Source organism: Saccoglossus kowalevskii, chromosome 16 (assembly GCF_978046115.1).
Source record: "Saccoglossus kowalevskii chromosome 16, keSacKowa6.1, whole genome shotgun sequence".
Classification (NCBI taxonomy): Eukaryota; Metazoa; Hemichordata; class Enteropneusta; family Harrimaniidae; genus Saccoglossus; species Saccoglossus kowalevskii.
In genome coordinates, this window is record NC_140656.1 from 577,276 (window position 1) to 600,897 (window position 23,622).

The following is a 23,622-nucleotide window of genomic DNA, read 5'->3' on the forward strand; positions in this document are numbered from 1 at the left end:
TATGAATATTGGACTGCCAATCTTAGTGTTTGATTTGCCCTCAGATGGGTTGATTTGACTTTTTTTTTATAATTATTGATGTATTCATTGTTTCATAGTGTCCATTTGTACTACAAACTAAATAGATTTGACCTAGTAGAAACCCTCATCACATATTAATGTCTCCGAGGAGGTTTACGAGTCTACTTAAGTTGACTATGCGCAGTGAATTACGGCATACGTTGCTATCATATGGCACCCATGTGTATATTCAGTTACACCGTCCATGATAAACAGCGCTCCCAACGGTTTGACAGAGAAGAGTGATTCGTTGGTTTATTGGCATGTTTGGTGAATACGTCCACAACCAGAACTTTATTGTAATCCATGTACATGTGTGAGTGACATCGACGTAGTCTAGCAGACGGTAGCCAAAGGTAGTATACATATAACGTTACGATTACCTGCACTCCACTAGAGCTCCATTAGCATCGTAGACTGCAAGATCACCGAGACCACTATTACATGGTTTTAATGAAGTGACATAAAAGTGGACTTTTCAACTGATTACAAAGACGTTTACAGTTTCGATAGAGCCAGCGAGAAAGATCACGGCACAAATACTCACCACTGACTATTGTTTGCTCGGGGAGATGATACTCTAAACACTGTAGTTTATACTGGTCAAACAAAGTTATCGGTCAAATCAGAAAGCTTCTACAAATGAAGAGATTGTGCGCCAGTAATTTAATTTCTGCCACACCGTACTTCACTAGTTCAAGTCGTTGCCAGTAAATGAACCCAAACTTGCACTGCTTACAGTAAAGCCAATAATTTAGGTAAGTTTAAAGTGTTTTTTTCTTTTCATTGCAGACGTTGGTTTATGTTTAACAAGACCATTGCTGTTAACACTCATTACTACGGTATTGGCTTCCAATAACTGTCACATCGTGTTTATCTTGCGCGCAGTCTTTTATTTACTTATACTGTCGTTTATCTACATTTGCGTCATAGTTAGAAAACAAACAGTCAACGTGTCGTATCGGTTTACTCCCCGGGCCAGTCTTAGTCGTCTCCAACAATATTTCACAGACGTTGACCACGATTTGGCGCACATTACTCGGAATTCGATTCCGTGCATAGCAATACGCAACTGACTTTCAATCCGAAAATGTTTTGTTCTTCTCAGCTTATTTGGTGTTTTTTCAGAAACAGTGGAATACCCGAAAGGCCATAAACCACCCAATAAATATCAATCATTACAAGAGTTGGGTTAAATGCTCTATACGTTAGCATTGTTCTTATCTAGATATCACGGCTGGGTGGTCTTTAGACAAAACAACTAAACGCTTATACACAATTATATATCGGACCAGATTTTTGGTTTGTTAATTATACAAAGAATCTACGTAAACATGAACTTCAAAGTTGCATTTGAACATGTGTATCGATGACGTCAATTCGCAGCTTACATGATCATTTGCTAAACCAATTGACGAGATTATCTGGGACGACCTTCACGCCAATAGTGTCAGTGATACAATATATTTTAATCGTACAGAAATGTCGTAAATTATCCACAAAATAATCACACGAGTAGACGTGTAATCTTGACAGCCCCGCTTATCTTATTTCAGTTCTCCCTTGTACAATTTATTGTGACGTCACACAGTTGCAGGGATAATACACGGTGGCACCCGGAACATGTAAAGCTACTGTCTGGGCAGTCTATCGACGGGAAACTACGAATTGGGTTAAACTAAAACATTTGACACTTTCAAATGATCAAAGTAAATAGTGGATGGGTTGTGTTAGTAGGTCATCTCTTATTCCGAGTTAGTGAGTTTCGGCCACATTGTAAATAATTTCACATTAAATTGGAATTCGAGTCACGTGATGGAATTCTGACTTGATACAATCTGTTTCGGGTTATACTCGGCTCAAATATCGGCACTTATGCCACTTGGAATATAATGCTTTTAATGAAGTGTTGACTCGGTTGGAGGTGATATTAAGCTCCCAAGCATTTTGTATTTACAAATAGTTACATTTAGCTTAAAATGTTAACCTTTTAATGACGATGAGAGGGAAATATGGATAATTGTTTGTTAGACGGCCATTCTTGCTTCCTTAGTTACGGCTCATCTCGGGAATACCACGTCAATGTTAAACATCTCTTGATACTAAAATTGCAAGCTGAACAACATGTTCGGCTTGTGAATATTTTTCTAAAAGTCTGCTTCGATAGCGGACAGTTTTTGTTCAGCGTCCTTTGTCATCATTTACTAGGATAGTACTCTTTCTTTATTCAATTCAGTCCCGTTTACTTATAATACCTGTTCACTGTGTAAGGATTTTTTTAATTTTTCCCACGATTTAAGTAAAGGGTGCAACCTTTCTCCCAATATTTCTACAGACAATAATGTATGTTACTATAGTCAAATACTATTACTATAGGTAAATCTATAGATTTCTAAAGGTAAACCTATACGTTTCCATAGAGACGCTTCATAAGGGTTTTATAGGTCATCCTATTAGATATAGATACGGACAACTAGTATATGGCACACTGTGCAGTATATATGAAGTGACATTGTAATACCGTATTTATCGTAAGAATACGACATTTTTCTACGAATTTTGATATCCTATTTATCACAGCATTCTCAGCTGTTTCGCCAACAAAAGCTAACATTGGAATGATATCTGCGTATGCGTCCTAGGCGTTGCGGTTCCTTTTATTCATTCGCATACATCAACGCCGCTCCTTGAACGTGCATTGCGGCTAGTTTATCGGCTGCGATTTAAGGGCATCGCGCCCTGTTCAATATGAAACAACTCGTGTTAAATACATTGTTCACCTGATATCCTAACACGCGACGACCACGACGAAGTAATTTATTTTTAGAACCAACGTTACATTGCGCTTATTGAAACACTAATATGAATAGATATAAATACAAAAATACATGTCTCACAATTCAACTGATTTAACGGGATTGATAAACACCAATATAGACGTGTAATACAATTTTTTATAGAAGTGTACATGAGTCTTTTTTTTGTAAAGGAGTGATGTTGAGCTAGGCAACCTCTGATTTGAAAATCACATCACAAATATTTTTTACAATTCGAATATGGCAGTAGTTTTAGTCCAAATTGAATTTTGAATTGATATCGATATTCCCTCGTATTTGAACTGATTATCCTGGTTTATAAGTTGATAAGGACATCGTATACTACTTTTCCCACTCGGTAACCGTACACACGTTTACTGTGTGTGTGCGGGGGGGGGGTACCACACTGACGGGCGATGCCTAACTACAACATTATCACCGAAAACCACAGCCTACACGTAGAGTTACGCACTTGGTGAACGAGCTATTCAATAAAGCAAATTGGTCAGTACACTTAAACATACGATAATTACTTTCCTAATATTTTTCGATCCTGAGCACGGACATGCATATCTCGCTGCTATTTGCGTGTGCTCGCGTGCCTGTTTTTTGTGCTAGAATTGTAAACCTACGCGAACCTGTGTACTTACCTATACAAACAAAAATGCAAGCAGCAGTAATCTGATTGGGCAATTAGTCTATGAACCTACTTTGCTATGAATATGAATTTTAAGAAAATAAATTTATAATCGAAGTATGATCAATATAGTGCCACTCAAGCCTAAATACAATCTTATAGCTTTATACAGGTTACTGTGTTATACAGAAAATCTGATGAGTTCATTGGATTTTTTACAAACCCCATCATAATCGTTGTGTGCATTACTTCCTGCTTGGATCAATCAGTAGAGTTACCACTCCATGACTTGACTCATCTGAGGAAACTTGATTTAACCCCGAGGTGGGGGGGGGGCACTTAATGCAAATCATATTATAGGCACGTTAAACATATCTCTTTTAAATAGAGAGAAGAAAATGCACTCATAATTTCTAAAAAAAAATGCCCATCACAGAAAAATAAGACGAGAGTGGTATAACCGATAATTATAGTACGAAATGTAATTAATGAGAGTAGCTACAAAGATATGATGATAACCATGGATTGTGTGCTCATCTCATAAAGCACCTGCTCAAAACATTCAGTAGAGTTACTGCATCATCCAGGTTGTTGATCTGAGAATTATTTATTCGAGTCCAAGATGTTGAAGCACAATAAAATATCTTAGTTTTAATAGAGAGGAGTAAATTGTACTGGATAATGTGAGTACAACTCATTTTGAAAAAAAAAACAGTCTATTAATACAAAATAAAAAGAAACATCTTTTTCCTAGTAAACAAAAAAGAGTACTTTCTTAGTACTGCTATCAAAAGTAAACACCATACAAAGAGAGTATAATTAACAGTTAAAGTAAAATAAGTATAATTTTAGTTAGTATAGTTCAATATAGTATAAGAATAAACTGCTTACCTTACTTAATGAACTGTTTGGGTTGCAACATACAGTTTACTATATGCACTAAAAGATGCACTACAAAAGCTGTTCAATCATGTACTACAAACTGAAAAATATCCAAATAACTGGAACGTCAGTCTATTGACTCCACTGCATAAACAATGTGATAAACATGACACCAATAACTATAGGGGAATATCATTATGTAGCAACATTGGAAAACTATTTAATTCCATCATTAATAGTAGACTAATCCAGTTTCTAGATGAGAACATCATCATTCATTCAAACCTGCACACGATAATAAAAAAATATCAAGCACAGAAAAGGGAACTTTACTGCAGTTTTATTGATCTCAGGAAATGCTTCGATACTGGTGTAATTTATAATATGCAAACCAACAATATCATAAAACATATGTATCTGAACAAGAAATGTGCAGTCAAACTTGAAGATAAAGTAACCCTGACATTCAAGCTGGAAAACGGTGTAAAACAAGGCTGTCCACTGAGTCCAACACTATTTAATATCTACATTAATGACTTAATTGACGAGTTGGATAAAGAAGACAGTCTCCCACAATTATATAACACACCAATTCCATGTCTGTTATATGCAGATGACATCATCCTTATGTCACAAAGTAAAGATGGACTGCAAAATTCCATGAATTGTCTACATAGGTATGCAAACAAATGGGGACTACAAGTAAACATAAAGGGAACAAAATCAATTATATTTAATAGAAATAGTTACAATACAGAGAAACTAAATATAAGATATGGAAATGATAGAATTGAGAAAACAACAAAGTTCACCTATCTGGGTGGTTAATTTTAATAGTAATGGGTCTATGGACTTAACAATGTCAACACTAGCAAAAAAGCAAAGAGAGCAGAAAGGGCACAAGCACCTATCTATAATAACAATAGAAACAATATTACTATTAAAAGAAAATTGTTTGACACCACACAAATACCAATATTAACATATGGGGTTGAAATATGGGGAGTATGTACGAACAAAAACTGGGACAGAAACAGAAAAAGTCCACCTCAGATTCTGTAGGCACATTCTAAATGTGAATAACAGAATGATCAAGCAACATTGCAGTAAGAATGGATACTGGTAGATTACCATTGTTACACTTACTATACTCTAAGGCAATAACTATGTACAAATTTTAAATTTCATTGCAGACAACATAGCTTTCCATGCTATGAAGGAAATGGAAACAAACTAAAAAAAATGATTACTGGCTAACAAGATTCAACAAAATAGTGAATGAACATCAAATCCATATGAATATCACAAAACAAAACTTCAACAAAATGACAGCAAAGTACTGCATTGACAAATGGAACAGAGACATGCAAAGTACAGAATCTAAACTGAGGTTTTTTCAAAAAAAACATTAAACAGGAATGTTATTTACAACAGTTAACTGATGGGCAAGCGATTCAAACAATGAGCAAATTTAGAATTAGCTGCCACCAACTGTACATAGAAGTGGGTAGACACACACAACCAAAAACAAAAATTCAAGACAGGAAATGTGACAAATGTAATGTGATTGAGGATGAAATTCATTTCATCACTGAGTGTGATCTCTATACAGAAAAATAGACATGATTTATATAGTCTATTCTCCAATCCAAATTTCAAAAATTAAAACAAAGATAAATTTATACACAGTTTAAACACAACTAACAAACAATGTCTACTCGGGTTATTAAATTACATACAGAAAGCCTACAAAAGAAAAAAAGAAAAGGTGAACATTATTCTATTCTATTCTATTCTATTCTATTCTATTCTATTCTATTCTATTCTATTCTATTCTATTCTATTCTATTCTATTCTATGTTGTATGTACATAGGACAGTACTTTCAATATGAGAGACAGTATTCTATATTTGCATTGATGTTAATTACAAATTGTTATACAAATTGTGCACTAGTTTCATTTAAAAGAAATGCATATGCATTTATCGATGTGTATTTTGAATTGTACATAATTACTGTGAATCTACTTAAAACACTACAGTTATACTCATATACAAACTGTAATGGGTACAAAACAAACCTAGTGCATCTCAATCAGAATAGTTATGTTGCAAAAATTTGTATGCAATATATTTTTTTCTCGAGTCTGACTCTTTTTCTCGAATCAAACTTCTTTGTTCACACATAAGCTAGGACTTTTAACCGCATATGTTCTCATAACGTGTCCAAGGACAAATACAAATATGACACAATGACCAAGTTTGAATATGCTAAAAGAAAACCACAAGGGTTCGTATGCTTTTAATTACACATGAGTAAAATTCAATTTTATTGTTTTTTGTTTTCCTACATGTAATAATTCAAAACATTGTTTACAAGATGAAAAACTTGTCATGTTTTTCGAATTATCGATCAACCATTCAGGGACTTTTTTAAACTAATCTTGTATAAGTATGAAGCTCCTTTGCTAAAACTAACATGATGGTCTGATAGTTTCCTGATTGTTCCTGCAAATCTATTCCAAAGAACAGACCCATCAAACCAAATGTAAGTCAATATTATCTTATCCACAAACATACACAATGCACCACTCCGTAAAATATGCGAAGCGGTAATATAAAAACAATAACTATTATTTCAATTTCAAAAATAAAATAAAAAATATAATGATTTGCAAAAAAGGCATTGGGTTAATGCAATCTTCAATCAAGTCCATATTAGATCATGTACTACACACGCTGACCGAGGTCATGTACCTTTTTTGAATATTTTAATGAACTCTCTATACTGCAAGCATCGTTTCCAATTTTGTACTCCACGCTTTGTCTTTGTTCCTTTTTGTACACATTGACTTGGATCATGTTCTAAAAACATTGGCTTGGATCATGTACTGAAAACATTGACTTGGATCATGTACTGAACATATTGACTTGGATACTGTACTACACACATTGAATTGCATCATGTACTACACACATTGACTTGGATCCAGTACTACACACATTGACTTGGATCCTGTACTTCACACATTGACTTGGATCATGTACTACACACATTGACTTGGGTCATGTACTGAACATAATGACTTGGATCCTGTACTACACACATTGAATTGCATCATGTATTACACACATTGACTTGGATCCAGTACTACACACATTGACTTGGATCCCGTACTACACACATTGACTTGGATCATGTACTACACACATTGACTTTGATACTGTACTACACACATTGATGTGTATCATATACTGAACACATTGACTTGGATCCTGTACTACACACATTGACTTAGATCATGTACTATACACATTGACTTGGAACATGTACTGAACACATTGACTTGGATCCTGTACTACACACATTGACTTGGATCGTGTACTACACACATTGACTTGGATCGTGTACTACACACATTGACTTGCATCATGTACTACACACATTGACCTGGATCATGTACTGAACACATTGACTTGGATCATGTACTACACACATTGACTTGCATCATGTACTACACACATTGACGTGGATCATATACTGAACACATTGACTTGGATCATGTACTACACACATTGACTTGCATCATGTACTACACACACTGACTTGCATCATGTACTACACACATTGACCTGGATCATGTACTGAACACATTGACTTGGATCATGTACTACACACATTGACTTGCATCATGTACTACACACATTGACGTGAATCATATACTGAACACATTGACTTGGATCATGTACTACACACATTGACTTGCATCATGTACTACACACATTGACCTGGATCATGTACTGAACACATTGCCTTGGATCATGTACTACACATTGACTTGGATCATATATTATACACATTGACTTGGATCATTTACTATACCCATTGACTTGGATCATGTACTGACACATTGACTTGGATTCTGTACTACAAAATTTGACTTGGATCATGTAGTACACCAATTGACTTGGATCATGTTCTGAACACATTGACTTGGAGTCAGTAGTGCACACATTGACTTGAATCATGTACTACACACATTGACTCGCATCATGTACTAAACACATTGACTGGGATCGTGTACTACACGCATTGACTTGGATAATGTACTATACACATTGACTTGGATCATGTACTACACCCATTGACTTGGACCATGTACTACACACATTGACTGAGATCATGCACTGAACTCATTGACTTGCATCATGTTCTGCACACATTGGCTTGGATCACGTACTACACGCATTGACTTGGATCCTGTACTACACACATTGACTTGGATCATGTACTACACACATTGACTTGGATCCAGTACTACACACATTGACTTGGATCCCGTACTACACACATTGACTTGGATCATGTACTACACACATTGACTTGGATCATGTACTACACACATCGACTTTGATCCTGTACTACACACATTGATGTGTATCATATACTGAACACATTGACTTGGATCCTGTACTACACACATTGACTTAGATCATGTACTACACACATTGACTTGGTACTGAACACATTGACTTGGATCCTGTACTACACACATTGACTTGGATCATGTACTACACACATTGACTTGGATCCTGTACTACACACATTGACTTGCATCATGTACTGAACACATTGACCTGGATCATGTACTGAACACATTGACTTGGATCATGTACTACACACATTGACTTGCATCATGTACTACACACATTGACTTGGATCATATACTGAACACATTGACTTGGATCATGTACTACACACATTGACTTGCATCATGTACTACACACATTGACGTGGATCATATACTGAACACATTGACTTGGATCATGTACTACACACATTGACTTGCATCATGTACTACACACATTGACTTGCATCATGTACTACACACATTGACCTGGATCATGTACTGAACACATTGACCTGGATCATGTACTGAACACATTGACTTGGATCATGTACTACACACATTGACTTGCATCATGTACTACACACATTGACTTGGATCATATACTGAACACATTGACTTGGATCATGTACTACACACATTGACTTGCATCATGTACTACACACATTGACCTGGATCATGTACTGAACACATTGACTTGGATCATGTACTACACATTGACTTGGATCATATATTATACACATTGACTTGGATCATTTACTATACCCATTGACTTGGATCATGTACTGACACATTGACTTGGATTCTGTACTACAAAATTTGACTTGGATCATGTAGTACACCAATTGACTTGGATCATGTTCTGAACACATTGACTTGGAGTCAGTAGTGCACACATTGACTTGAATCATGTACTACACACATTGACTCGCATCATGTACTAAACACATTGACTGGGATCGTGTACTACACGCATTGACTTGGATAATGTACTATACACATTGACTTGGATCATGTACTACACCCATTGACTTGGACCATGTACTACACACATTGACTGAGATCATGCACTGAACTCATTGACTTGCATCATGTTCTGCACACATTGGCTTGGATCACGTACTACACGCATTGACTTGGATCCTGTACTACACACATTGACTTGGATCATGTACTACACACATTGACTTGGCTCATGTACTGAACATAATGACTTGGATTCTGTACTACACACATTGAATTGCATCATGTACTACACACATTGACTTGGATCCAGTACTACACACATTGACTTGGATCCCGTACTACACACATTGACTTGGATCATGTACTACACACATTGACTTTGATCCTGTACTACACACATTGATGTGTATCATATACTGAACACATTGACTTGGATCCTGTACTACACACATTGACTTAGATCATGTACTACACACATTGACTTGGTACTGAACACATTGACTTGGATCATGTACTACACACATTGACTTGGATCATGTACTACACACATTGACCTGGATCATGTACTGAACACATTGACTTGGATCATGTACTACACACATTGACTTGCATCATGTACTACACACATTGACTTGGATCATATACTGAACACATTGACTTGCATCATGTACTGAACACATTGACCTGGATCATGTACTGAACACATTGACTTGGATCATGTACTACACACATTGACTTGCATCATGTACTACACACATTGACTTGGATCATATACTGAACACATTGACTTGGATCATGTACTACACACATTGACTTGCATCATGTACTACACACATTGACGTGGATCATATACTGAACACATTGACTTGGATCAAGTACTACACACATTGACTTGCATCATGTACTACACACATTGACTTGCATCATGTACTACACACATTGACCTGGATCATGTACTGAACACATTGACCTGGATCATGTACTGAACACATTGACTTGGATCATGTACTACACACATTGACTTGCATCATGTACTACACACATTGACTTGGATCATATACTGAACACATTGACTTGGATCATGTACTACACACATTGACTTGCATCATGTACTACACACGTTGACCTGGATCGTGTACTGAACACATTGACTTGGATCATGTACTACACACATTGACTTGCATCATGTACTACACACATTGACGTGGATCATATACTGAACACATTGACTTGGATCATGTACTACACACATTGACTTGCATCATGTACTACACACATTGACTTGCATCATGTACTACACACATTGACCTGGATCATGTACTGAACACATTGACCTGGATCATGTACTGAACACATTGACTTGGATCATGTACTACACACATTGACTTGCATCATGTACTACACACATTGACTTGGATCATGTACTGAACACATTGACTTGGATCATGTACTACACACATTGTCCTGCATCATGTACTACACACGTTGACCTGGATCATGTACTGAACACATTGACTTGGATCATGTACTACACACATTGACCTGCATCATGTACTACACACGTTGACCTGGATCATGTACTGAACACATTGACTTAGATCATATACTATACACATTGACTTGGATCATTTACTATACCCATTGACTTGGATTCTGTACTACAAAATTTTACTTGGATCATGTAGTACACCAATTGACTTGGATCATGTTCTGAACACATTGACTTGGAGTCAGTAGTGCCCACCTTGGCTTGAATCATGTACTACACACATTGACTCGCATCATGTACTACACACATTGACTGGGATCATGTACTACACGCATTGACTTAGATAATGTACTACACCCATTGACTTGGACCATGTACTACACACATTGACTCGTATCATGTACTACACACATTGGTTTGGATCACGTACTACACGCATTGATTGGATCATGTACTATACACATTGACTTGGATTATGTACTACACACATTGACTTGGATCATGTACTACACATTGACTTGGATCATATACTATACACATTGGCTTGGATCATTTACTATACCTATTGACTTGGATCATGTACTGAAACATTGACTTGGATTCTGTACTACAAAATTTGACTTGGATCATGTAGTACACCAATTGACTTGGATCATGTTCTGAACACATTGACTTGGAGTCAGTAGTGCACACATTGACTTGAATCATGTACTACACACATTGACTCGCATCATGTACTAAACACATTGACTGGGATCATGTACTACACGCATTGACTTGGATAATGTACTATACACATTGACTTGGATCATGTACTACACCCATTGACTTGGACCATGTACTACACACATTGACTGAGATCATGTACTGAACACATTGACTTGGATCATGTACTACACACATTGAATTGCATCATGTACTACACACATTGACGTGGATCATATACTGAACACATTGACTTGGATCATGTACTACACACATTGACTTGCATCATGTACTACACACATTGCCTTGCATCATGTACTACACACATTGACCTGGATCATGTACTGAACACATTGACTTGGATCATGTACTACACACATTGACTTGCATCATGTACTACACACATTGACGTGGATCATATACTGAACACATTGACTTGGATCATGTACTACACACATTGACCTGCATCATGTACTACACACGTTGACCTGGATCATGTACTGAACACATTGACTTGGATCATGTACTACACACATTGACTCGCATCATGTACTACACACATTGACTGGGATCATGTACTACACGCACTGACTTGGATCATGTACTATACACATTGACTTGGATCATGTACTACATCCATTTACTTGGACCATGTACTACACACATTGACTGAGATCATGTACTACACGCATTGACTTGGATCATGTACTATACACATTGACTTGGATCATGTACTACACCCATTTACTTGGACCATGTACTACACACATTGACTGAGATCATGCACTGAACTCAATGACTCGCATCATGTACTACACACATTGACTGGGATCATGTACTACACGCATTGACTTGGATCATGTACTATACACATTTACTTGGATCATGTACTACACCCATTTACTTGGACCATGTACTACACACATTGACTGAGATCATGCACTGAACTCATTGACTTGCATCATGTTCTGCACACATTGGCTTGGATCATGTACTACACGCATTGATTTGGATCATGTACTACACACATTGACTTGCATCATGTACTACACACATTGACCTGGATCATGTACTGAACACATTGACTTGGATCATGTACTACACACATTGACTTGGATCTTGTACTACAAACATTGACTTGCATCATGTACTACACACATTGACCTGGATCATGTACTACATACATTGACGAGGATCATATACTGAACACATTGACTTGGATCATGTACTACACACATTGACTTGCATCATGTTCTACACTCATTGACTTGCATCATGTACTACACACATTGACCTGGATCATGTTCTGCACACATTGACTTCGATCATGTTCTACACACATTGACTTGGATCATGTACTTCACTCATTGACTTGGATCATGTACCGAACACATTGACTTGCATCATGTACAAAGGACATTGATTTGGATCATTTACTATACACATTGAATTGGATCATGTACTGAACACATTGACTTGGATCATGTACTACACACATTGACTTGGTTCATGTACTGAACACATTGACATGGATCCTGTACAATACACATTGACTTAGATTATGTACTGACCACATTGATTGCATCATGTACTACACACATTGACTTGGATTCTGTACTACAAAATTTGACTTGGATCATGTACTACACCAATTGACTTGGATCATGCTCTAAACACATTGACTTGGATCATGTACTACACGCATTGACTTGGATCATGTACTATACACATTGACTTGGATCATGCACTGAACTCATTGACTTGCATCATGTTCTGCACACATTGGCTTGGATCATGTACTGACACATTGACTTGGATTATGTACTACCCTCATTGATTGGATCATGCACCACACACATTGACTTGGATCATGTACTACACACATTGACTTGGATCATGTACTACACACATTGAATTGGATCCTGCACTACATACATTGACTTGGATCATGTACTGCACACATTGACTTGGATCATGTACTACACGCATTGACTTGGATCATGCACTCAACACATTGACTTGGATCCTGTACAACACACATTGACTTGAATCATGTACTGAACACATTGACTTGGATCATGTACTACACACATTGCTTTGGATCATGTACTACACACATTGACTTTGATCCTGTACTACATACATTGACATTGATCATGTACTGAACACATTGACTTGGATCATGTACTACACACATTGAATTGCATCATGTTCTACACTCATTGACTTGCATCATGTACTACACACATTGACCTGGATCATGTTCTGCACACATTGACTTCGATCATGTTCTACACACATTGACTTGGATCATGTACTACACTCATTGACTTGGATCATGTACCGAACACATTGACTTGCATCATGTACAAAGGACATTGATTTGGATCATTTACTATACACATTGAATTGGATCATGTACTGAACACATTGACTTGGATCATGTACTACACACATTGACTTGGTTCATGTACTGAACACATTGACTTGGATCCTGTACAATACACATTGACTTAGATTATGTACTGACCACATTGATTGGATCATGTTCTACACACATTGACTTGGATTCTGTACTACAAAATTTGACTTGGATCATGTACTACACCAATTGACTTGGATCATGCTCTAAACACATTGACTTGGATCATGTACTACACGCATTGACTTGGATCATGTACTATACACATTGACTTGGATCATGTACTGAACACATTGACCTGGATCATGTACTGAACACATTGACTTGGATCATGTACAACTCATTGACTTGGATCATGCACTGAACTCATTGACTTGCATCATGTTCTGCACACATTGGCTTGGATCATGTATTGACACATTGACTTGGATTATGTACTACCCTCATTGATTGGATCATGCACCACACACATTGACTTGGATCATGTACTACACACATTGACTTGGATCATGTACTACACACATTGACTTGGATCCTGCACTACATACATTGACTTGGATCATGTACTGCACACATTGACTTGGATCCTGGTCAACACACATTGACTTGAATCATGTACTGAACACATTGACTTGGATCATGTACTACACACATTGCTTTGGATCATGTACTACACACATTGACTTTGATCCTGTACTACATACATTGACATTGATCATGTACTGAACACATTGACTTGGATCATGTACTACACACATTGACTTGCATCATGTACTACACACATTGACTTGGATCATTTACTATACCCATTGACTTGGATCATGTACTGACACATTGACGTGGATTCTGTACTACAAAATTTGACTTGGATCATGTACTACACCAGTTGACTTGCATCATGTACTACACACATTGACTTGCATCATGTACTACACACAATGACCTGGATCATGTACTGAACACATTGACTTGAATCATGTACTACACACATTGACTTGCATCATGTACTACACACATTGACTTGGATCATATACTATACACATTGACTTGGCTCATTTACTCTACCCATTGACTTGGATCATGTACTGACACATTGACTTGTATTCTGTACTACAAAATTTGACTTGGATCATGTAGTACACCAATTGACTTGGATCATGTTCTGAACACATTGACTTGGAGTCAGTAGTGCACACATTGACTTGGATCATGTACTACACACATTGACTCGCATCATGTACTACACACATTGACTGGGATCATGTACTACACGCATTGACTTGGATCATGTACTATACACATTGACTTGGATCATGTACTGCACACATTTTCTTGGATCATGTACCACACGCATTGACTTGGATCATGCACTCAACACATTGACTTGGATCCTGTACAACACACATTGACTTGAATCATATACTGAACACATTGACTTGGATCATGTACTACACACATTGCTTTGGATCATGTACTACACACATTGACTTGGATCCTGTACACCATACATTGACATTGATCATGTACTATACACATTCACTTGGATCATTTACTATACCCATTGACTTGGATCATGTACTGACACATTCACTTGGATTCTGTGCTACAAAATTTGACTTGGATCATGTACTACACACATTGACTTGCATCATGTACTACACACATTGACCTGGATCATGTACTGAACACATTGACTTGGATCATGTACTATACACATTGACCTGGATCATGTACTACATACATTGACGAGGATCATATACTGAACACATTGACTTGGATCATGTACTACAGACATTGACTTGCATCATGTTCTACACTCATTGACTTGCATCATGTACTACACACATTGACCTGGATCATGTTCTGCACACATTGACTTCGATCTGACCTGGATCATGTTCTGCACACATTGACTTGGATCATGTTCTACACACATTGACTTGGATCATGTACTACACTCATTGACTTGGATCATGTACCGAACACATTGACTTGCATCATGTACAAAGGACATTGATTTGGATCATTTACTATACACATTGAATTGGATCATGTACTGAACACATTGACTTGGATCATGTACTACACACATTGACTTGGATCATGTACTGACCACATTGATTGGATCATGTACTACACACATTGACTTGGATTCTGTACTACAAAATTTGACTTGGATCATGTACTACACCAATTGCCTTGGATCATGCTCTAAACACATTGACTTGGATCATGTACTGCACGCATTGACTTGGATCATGTACTATACACATTGACTTGGATCATGTACTGAACACATTGACCTGGATCATGTACTGAACACATTGACTTGGATCATGTACTACACACATTGACTTGGATCATGCACTGATCTCATTGACTTACATCATGTTCTACACACATTGGCTTGGATCATGTACTGACACATTGACTTGGATTATGTACTACCCTCATTGATTGGATCATGTGCCACACACATTGACTTGGATCATGTACTACACACATTGACTTGGATCATGTTCTACACACATTGACTTGGATCCTGCACTACATACATTGACTTGGATCATGTACAGCACACATTGACTTGGATCATGTACTACACGCATTGACTTGGATCATGCACTCAACACATTGACTTGGATCCTGTACAACACACATTGACTTGAATCATGTACTGAACACATTGACTTGGATCATGTACTACACACATTGCTTTGGATCATGTACTACACACATTGACTTTGATCCTGTACTACATACATTGACTTGGATCATGTACTGCACACATTGACTTGGATCCTGGTCAACACACATTGACTTGAATCATGTACTGAACACATTGACTTGGATCATGTACTACACACATTGCTTTGGATCATGTACTACACACATTGACTTTGATCCTGTACTACATACATTGACATTGATCATGTACTGAACACATTGACTTGGATCATGTACTACACACATTGACTTGCATCATGTACTACACACATTGACTTGGATCATTTACTATACCCATTGACTTGGATCATGTACTGACACATTGACGTGGATTCTGTACTACAAAATTTGACTTGGATCATGTACTACACCAGTTGACTTGCATCATGTACTACACACATTGACTTGCATCATGTACTACACACAATGACCTGGATCATGTACTGAACACATTGACTTGAATCATGTACTACACACATTGACTTGCATCATGTACTACACACATTGACTTGGATCATATACTATACACATTGACTTGGCTCATTTACTCTACCCATTGACTTGGATCATGTACTGACACATTGACTTGTATTCTGTACTACAAAATTTGACTTGGATCATGTAGTACACCAATTGACTTGGATCATGTTCTGAACACATTGACTTGGAGTCAGTAGTGCACACATTGACTTGGATCATGTACTACACACATTGACTCGCATCATGTACTACACACATTGACTGGGATCATGTACTACACGCATTGACTTGGATCATGTACTATACACATTGACTTGGATCATGTACTGCACACATTTTCTTGGATCATGTACCACACGCATTGACTTGGATCATGCACTCAACACATTGACTTGGATCCTGTACAACACACATTGACTTGAATCATATACTGAACACATTGACTTGGATCATGTACTACACACATTGCTTTGGATCATGTACTACACACATTGACTTGGATCCTGTACTACATACATTGACATTGATCATGTACTATACACATTCACTTGGATCATTTACTATACCCATTGACTTGGATCATGTACTGACACATTCACTTGGATTCTGTGCTACAAAATTTGACTTGGATCATGTACTACACACATTGACTTGCATCATGTACTACACACATTGACCTGGATCATGTACTGAACACATTGACTTGGATCATGTACTATACACATTGACCTGGATCATGTACTACATACATTGACGAGGATCATATACTGAACACATTGACTTGGATCATGTACTACAGACATTGACTTGCATCATGTTCTACACTCATTGACTTGCATCATGTACTACACACATTGACCTGGATCATGTTCTGCACACATTGACTTCGATCTGACCTGGATCATGTTCTGCACACATTGACTTGGATCATGTTCTACACACATTGACTTGGATCATGTACTACACTCATTGACTTGGATCATGTACCGAACACATTGACTTGCATCATGTACAAAGGACATTGATTTGGATCATTTACTATACACATTGAATTGGATCATGTACTGAACACATTGACTTGGATCATGTACTACACACATTGACTTGGATCATGTACTGACCACATTGATTGGATCATGTACTACACACATTGACTTGGATTCTGTACTACAAAATTTGACTTGGATCATGTACTACACCAATTGCCTTGGATCATGCTCTAAACACATTGACTTGGATCATGTACTGCACGCATTGACTTGGATCATGTACTATACACATTGACTTGGATCATGTACTGAACACATTGACCTGGATCATGTACTGAACACATTGACTTGGATCATGTACTACACACATTGACTTGGATCATGCACTGATCTCATTGACTTACATCATGTTCTACACACATTGGCTTGGATCATGTACTGACACATTGACTTGGATTATGTACTACCCTCATTGATTGGATCATGTGCCACACACATTGACTTGGATCATGTACTACACACATTGACTTGGATCATGTTCTACACACATTGACTTGGATCCTGCACTACATACATTGACTTGGATCATGTACAGCACACATTGACTTGGATCATGTACTACACGCATTGACTTGGATCATGCACTCAACACATTGACTTGGATCCTGTACAACACACATTGACTTGAATCATGTACTGAACACATTGACTTGGATCATGTACTACACACATTGCTTTGGATCATGTACTACACACATTGACTTTGATCCTGTACTACATACATTGACATTGATCATGTTCTGAACACATTGACTTGGATCATGTACTACACACATTGACTTGCATCATGTACTACACACATTGACTTGGATCATTTACTATACCCTTTGACTTGGATCATGTACTGACACATTGACGTGGATTCTGTACTACAAAATTTGACTTGGATCATGTACTACACCAATTGACTTGCATCATGTACTACACACTTTGACTTGCATCATGTACTACACACAATGACCTGGATCATGTACTGAACACATTGACTTGAATCATGTACTACACACATTGACTTGCATCATGTACTACACACATTGACTTGGATCATATACTATACACATTGACTTGGCTCATTTACTCTACCCATTGACTTGGATCATGTACTGACACATTGACTTGGATTCTATTCTACAAAATTTGACTTGGATCATGTAGTACACCAATTGACTTGGATCATGTTCTGAACACATTGACTTGGAGTCAGTAGTGCACATATTGACTTGGATCATGTACTACACACATTGACTCGCATCATGTACTACACACATTGACTGGGATCATGTACTACACGCATTGACTTGGATCATGTACTATACACATTGACTTGGATCATGTACTGACACATTCACTTGGATTCTGTACTACAAAATTTGACTTGGATCATGTACTACACACATTGACTTGCATCATGTACTACACACATTGACCTGGATCATGTACTGAACACATTGACTTGGTTCATGTACTACACACATTGACTTGCATCATGTACTACACACATTGACGTGGATCATATACTGAACACATTGACTTGGATCATGTACTACACACATTGACTTGCATCATGTACTACACACATTGACTTGGATCATATACTATAGACATTGACTTGGACCATTTACTCTACCCATTGACTTGGATCATGTACTGGCACATTGACTTGGATTCTGTACTACAAAATTTGACTTGGATCATGTAGTGGACCAATTAACTTGGATCATGTTCTGAACACATTGACTTGGAGTCAGTAGTGCACGCATTGACTTGGGTCATGTACTACACGCATTGACTTGGATCATGTACTACACACATTGACTTGGATCATGTACAACACACATTGACTTGGATCATGTACTACACACATTGACCTGCATCATGTACTACACACGTTGACCTGGATCATGTACTGAACATATTGACTTGGATCATGTACTACACACATTGACTTGCATCATGTACCACACATTGACTTAGATCATATACTATACACATTGACTTGGATCATTTACTATACCCATTGACTTGGATCATGTACTGACACATTGACTTGGATTCTGTACTACAAAATTTTACTTGGATCATGTAGTACACCAATTGACTTGGATCATGTTCTGAACACATTGACTTGGATCATGTAATACACGCATTGACTTGGATCATGTACTACACCCATTGACTTGGACCATGTACTACACACATTGACTCGCATCATGTACTACACACATTGGCTTGGATCACGTACTACACGCATTGACTTGGATCATGTACTATACACATTGACTTGGATTATGTACTACACACATTGACTTGGATCATGTACTACACATTGACTTGGATCATATACTATACACATTGACTTGGATCATTTACTATACCCATTGACTTGGATCATGTACTGACACATTGACTTGGATTCTGTACTACAAAATTTGACTTGGAACATGTAGTACACCAATTGACTTGGATCATGTTCTGAACACATTGACTTGGAGTCAGTAGTGCACACATTGACTTGGATCATGTACTACACACATTGACTCGCATCATGTGCTACACACATTGACTGGGATCATGTACTGCACACATTGACTTGGGTCATGTACTACACGCATTGACTTGGATCATGTACTACACACATTGACTTGGATCATGTACAACACACATTGGTTTGGATCCTGTACTGAACGCATTGACACTCATCCTGTACTACACACATTGACTGGGATCATGTACTACACACATTGACTTGGACCATGTACTATACACATTGACGTGGATCATGTACTACACCCATTGACTTGGATCATGTACCGAACACATTGACTTGCATCATGTACAATTCACATTGATTTGGATCATGTACTATACACATTGACTTGGATCATGTACTGAACCCATTGACTTGGATCATGTACTAAACGCATTGACTTGGAACATGCACTGAACACATTGACTTAGATCATGTACTACACACGTTGACTTGGATCATGTACTACACACGTTGACTTTGATCATGTTCTACACACATTGACTTGGATCCTGTACTACACACATTGTCTTGGATCATGTACTACATGCATTGACTTGGATCATGTACTACAAAATTTGACTTGGATCATGTACTACACCAATTGACTTCGATCATGTACTGAACATATTGACTTGGGGTCGGTAGGGCACACATTGACTTGCATCATTTTCTGCACACATTGACTTCGATCATGTTCTACACACATTGACTTGAATGATGTGCTGAACACATTGACTTAGATCTCGTGCTACACACATTAGCTTGCATACTGTACTGAACATATGGCTTGTATCCTGTGCTGAACACATTGACTTACATCCTGTACTGCACGCATTGACTTGCATCATGTACTACATACATTGTTTGGGATCATGTACTATACACATTGACTTGGATCATGTACTACACACATTGTCTTGGATCATGTACTACACACATTGACTTGGATCATGTACTACACACATTGACTTGGATCCTGCACTACATACATTGACTTGGATCATGTACTGCACACATTGACTTGGATAATGTACTACACGCATTGACTTGGATCATGCACTATACACATTGACTTGGATCCTGTACAACACACATTGACTTGAATCATGTACTGAACACATTGACTTGGATCATGTACTACATACATTGACATTGATCATGTACTATACACATTGATTTGGATCATTTACAATACCCATTGACTTGGATCATGTACTGACACATTGACTTGGATTCTGTACTACAAAATTTGGCTTGGATCATGTACTACACCAATTAACTTGGATCATGCTCTAAACACATTGGCTTGGATCATGTACTACACGCATTGACTTGGATCATGTACTATACACACTGACTTGGATCATGTACTACAGACATTGGCTTGCATACTGTACTGAACATATTGACTTGTATCCTGTTCTTAACACATTGACTTACATCCTGTACTGCACGCATTGACTTGCATCCTATACTACATACATTGACTGGGATCATGCACTGAACACATTGGCTTGCATCATGTTCTGCATATATTGAATAGGATCAGGTACTACACGCATTGACTTGGATCATGTACTGAACACATTGACTTGGATCCTGTACAATACACATTGACTTGGATCATGTACTACACGAATTGACTTGGATCATGTACTATACACATTGACTTGGATCATGTACTACACACATTGACTTGGATCATGTACTACACACATTGGCTTGGATATTGTACTGAACGCATTGACACTCATCCTGTACTACACACATTGACTTGGATCATGTACTATACACATTGACTTGGATCATGTACCGAACACATTGACTTGCATCATGTACAATAGACATTGATTTGGATCATTTACTATCCACATTGAATTGGATCATGTACTGAACACATTGACTTGCATCATGTACTACACACATTGACTTGGATCATGTACGGAACACATTGACTTGGATCCTGTACAATACACATTGACTTACTTTATGTACTGACCACATTGATTGGATCATGTACTGACACATTGACTTGAATTCTGTACTACAAAATTTGACTTGGATCATGTACTACACCAATTGACTTGGATCATGTTCTGAACACATTGACTTGGATCATGTAATACACGCATTGACTTGGATCATGTACTATACACATTGACTTGGATCATGTACTACACACATTGACTTGGATCATGTACTACACACATTGGCTTGGATCCTGTACTGAACCCATTGACACTCATCATCTACTACACACATTGACTGGGATCATGTAGTACACGCATTGACTTGGATCATGTACTATACACATTGACTTGGAGTCAGTAGTGCACACATTGACTTGGATCATGTACTACACACATTGACTCGCATCATGTACTACACACATTGACTCGCATCATGTACTACACACATTTACTGGGATCATGTACTACACGCAATGACTTG

The 23,622-nt window shown here is 37.5% G+C and overlaps 1 protein-coding gene across 1 annotated transcript in view; it reads left to right on the forward strand.

Moving 5' to 3' along the window:
* The first annotated feature begins 683 nt into the window (after nucleotides 1–683).
* LOC100313588 (dopamine transporter-like protein) overlaps nucleotides 684–23,622 on the forward strand; it is a 205,695-nt gene continuing 182,756 nt past the window's right edge. The window contains exon 1 of the mRNA XM_085490840.1: nucleotides 684–818. The gene's annotated coding sequence lies outside the window, so the exon portion shown is untranslated. The remainder of the gene's footprint in view (nucleotides 819–23,622) is intronic.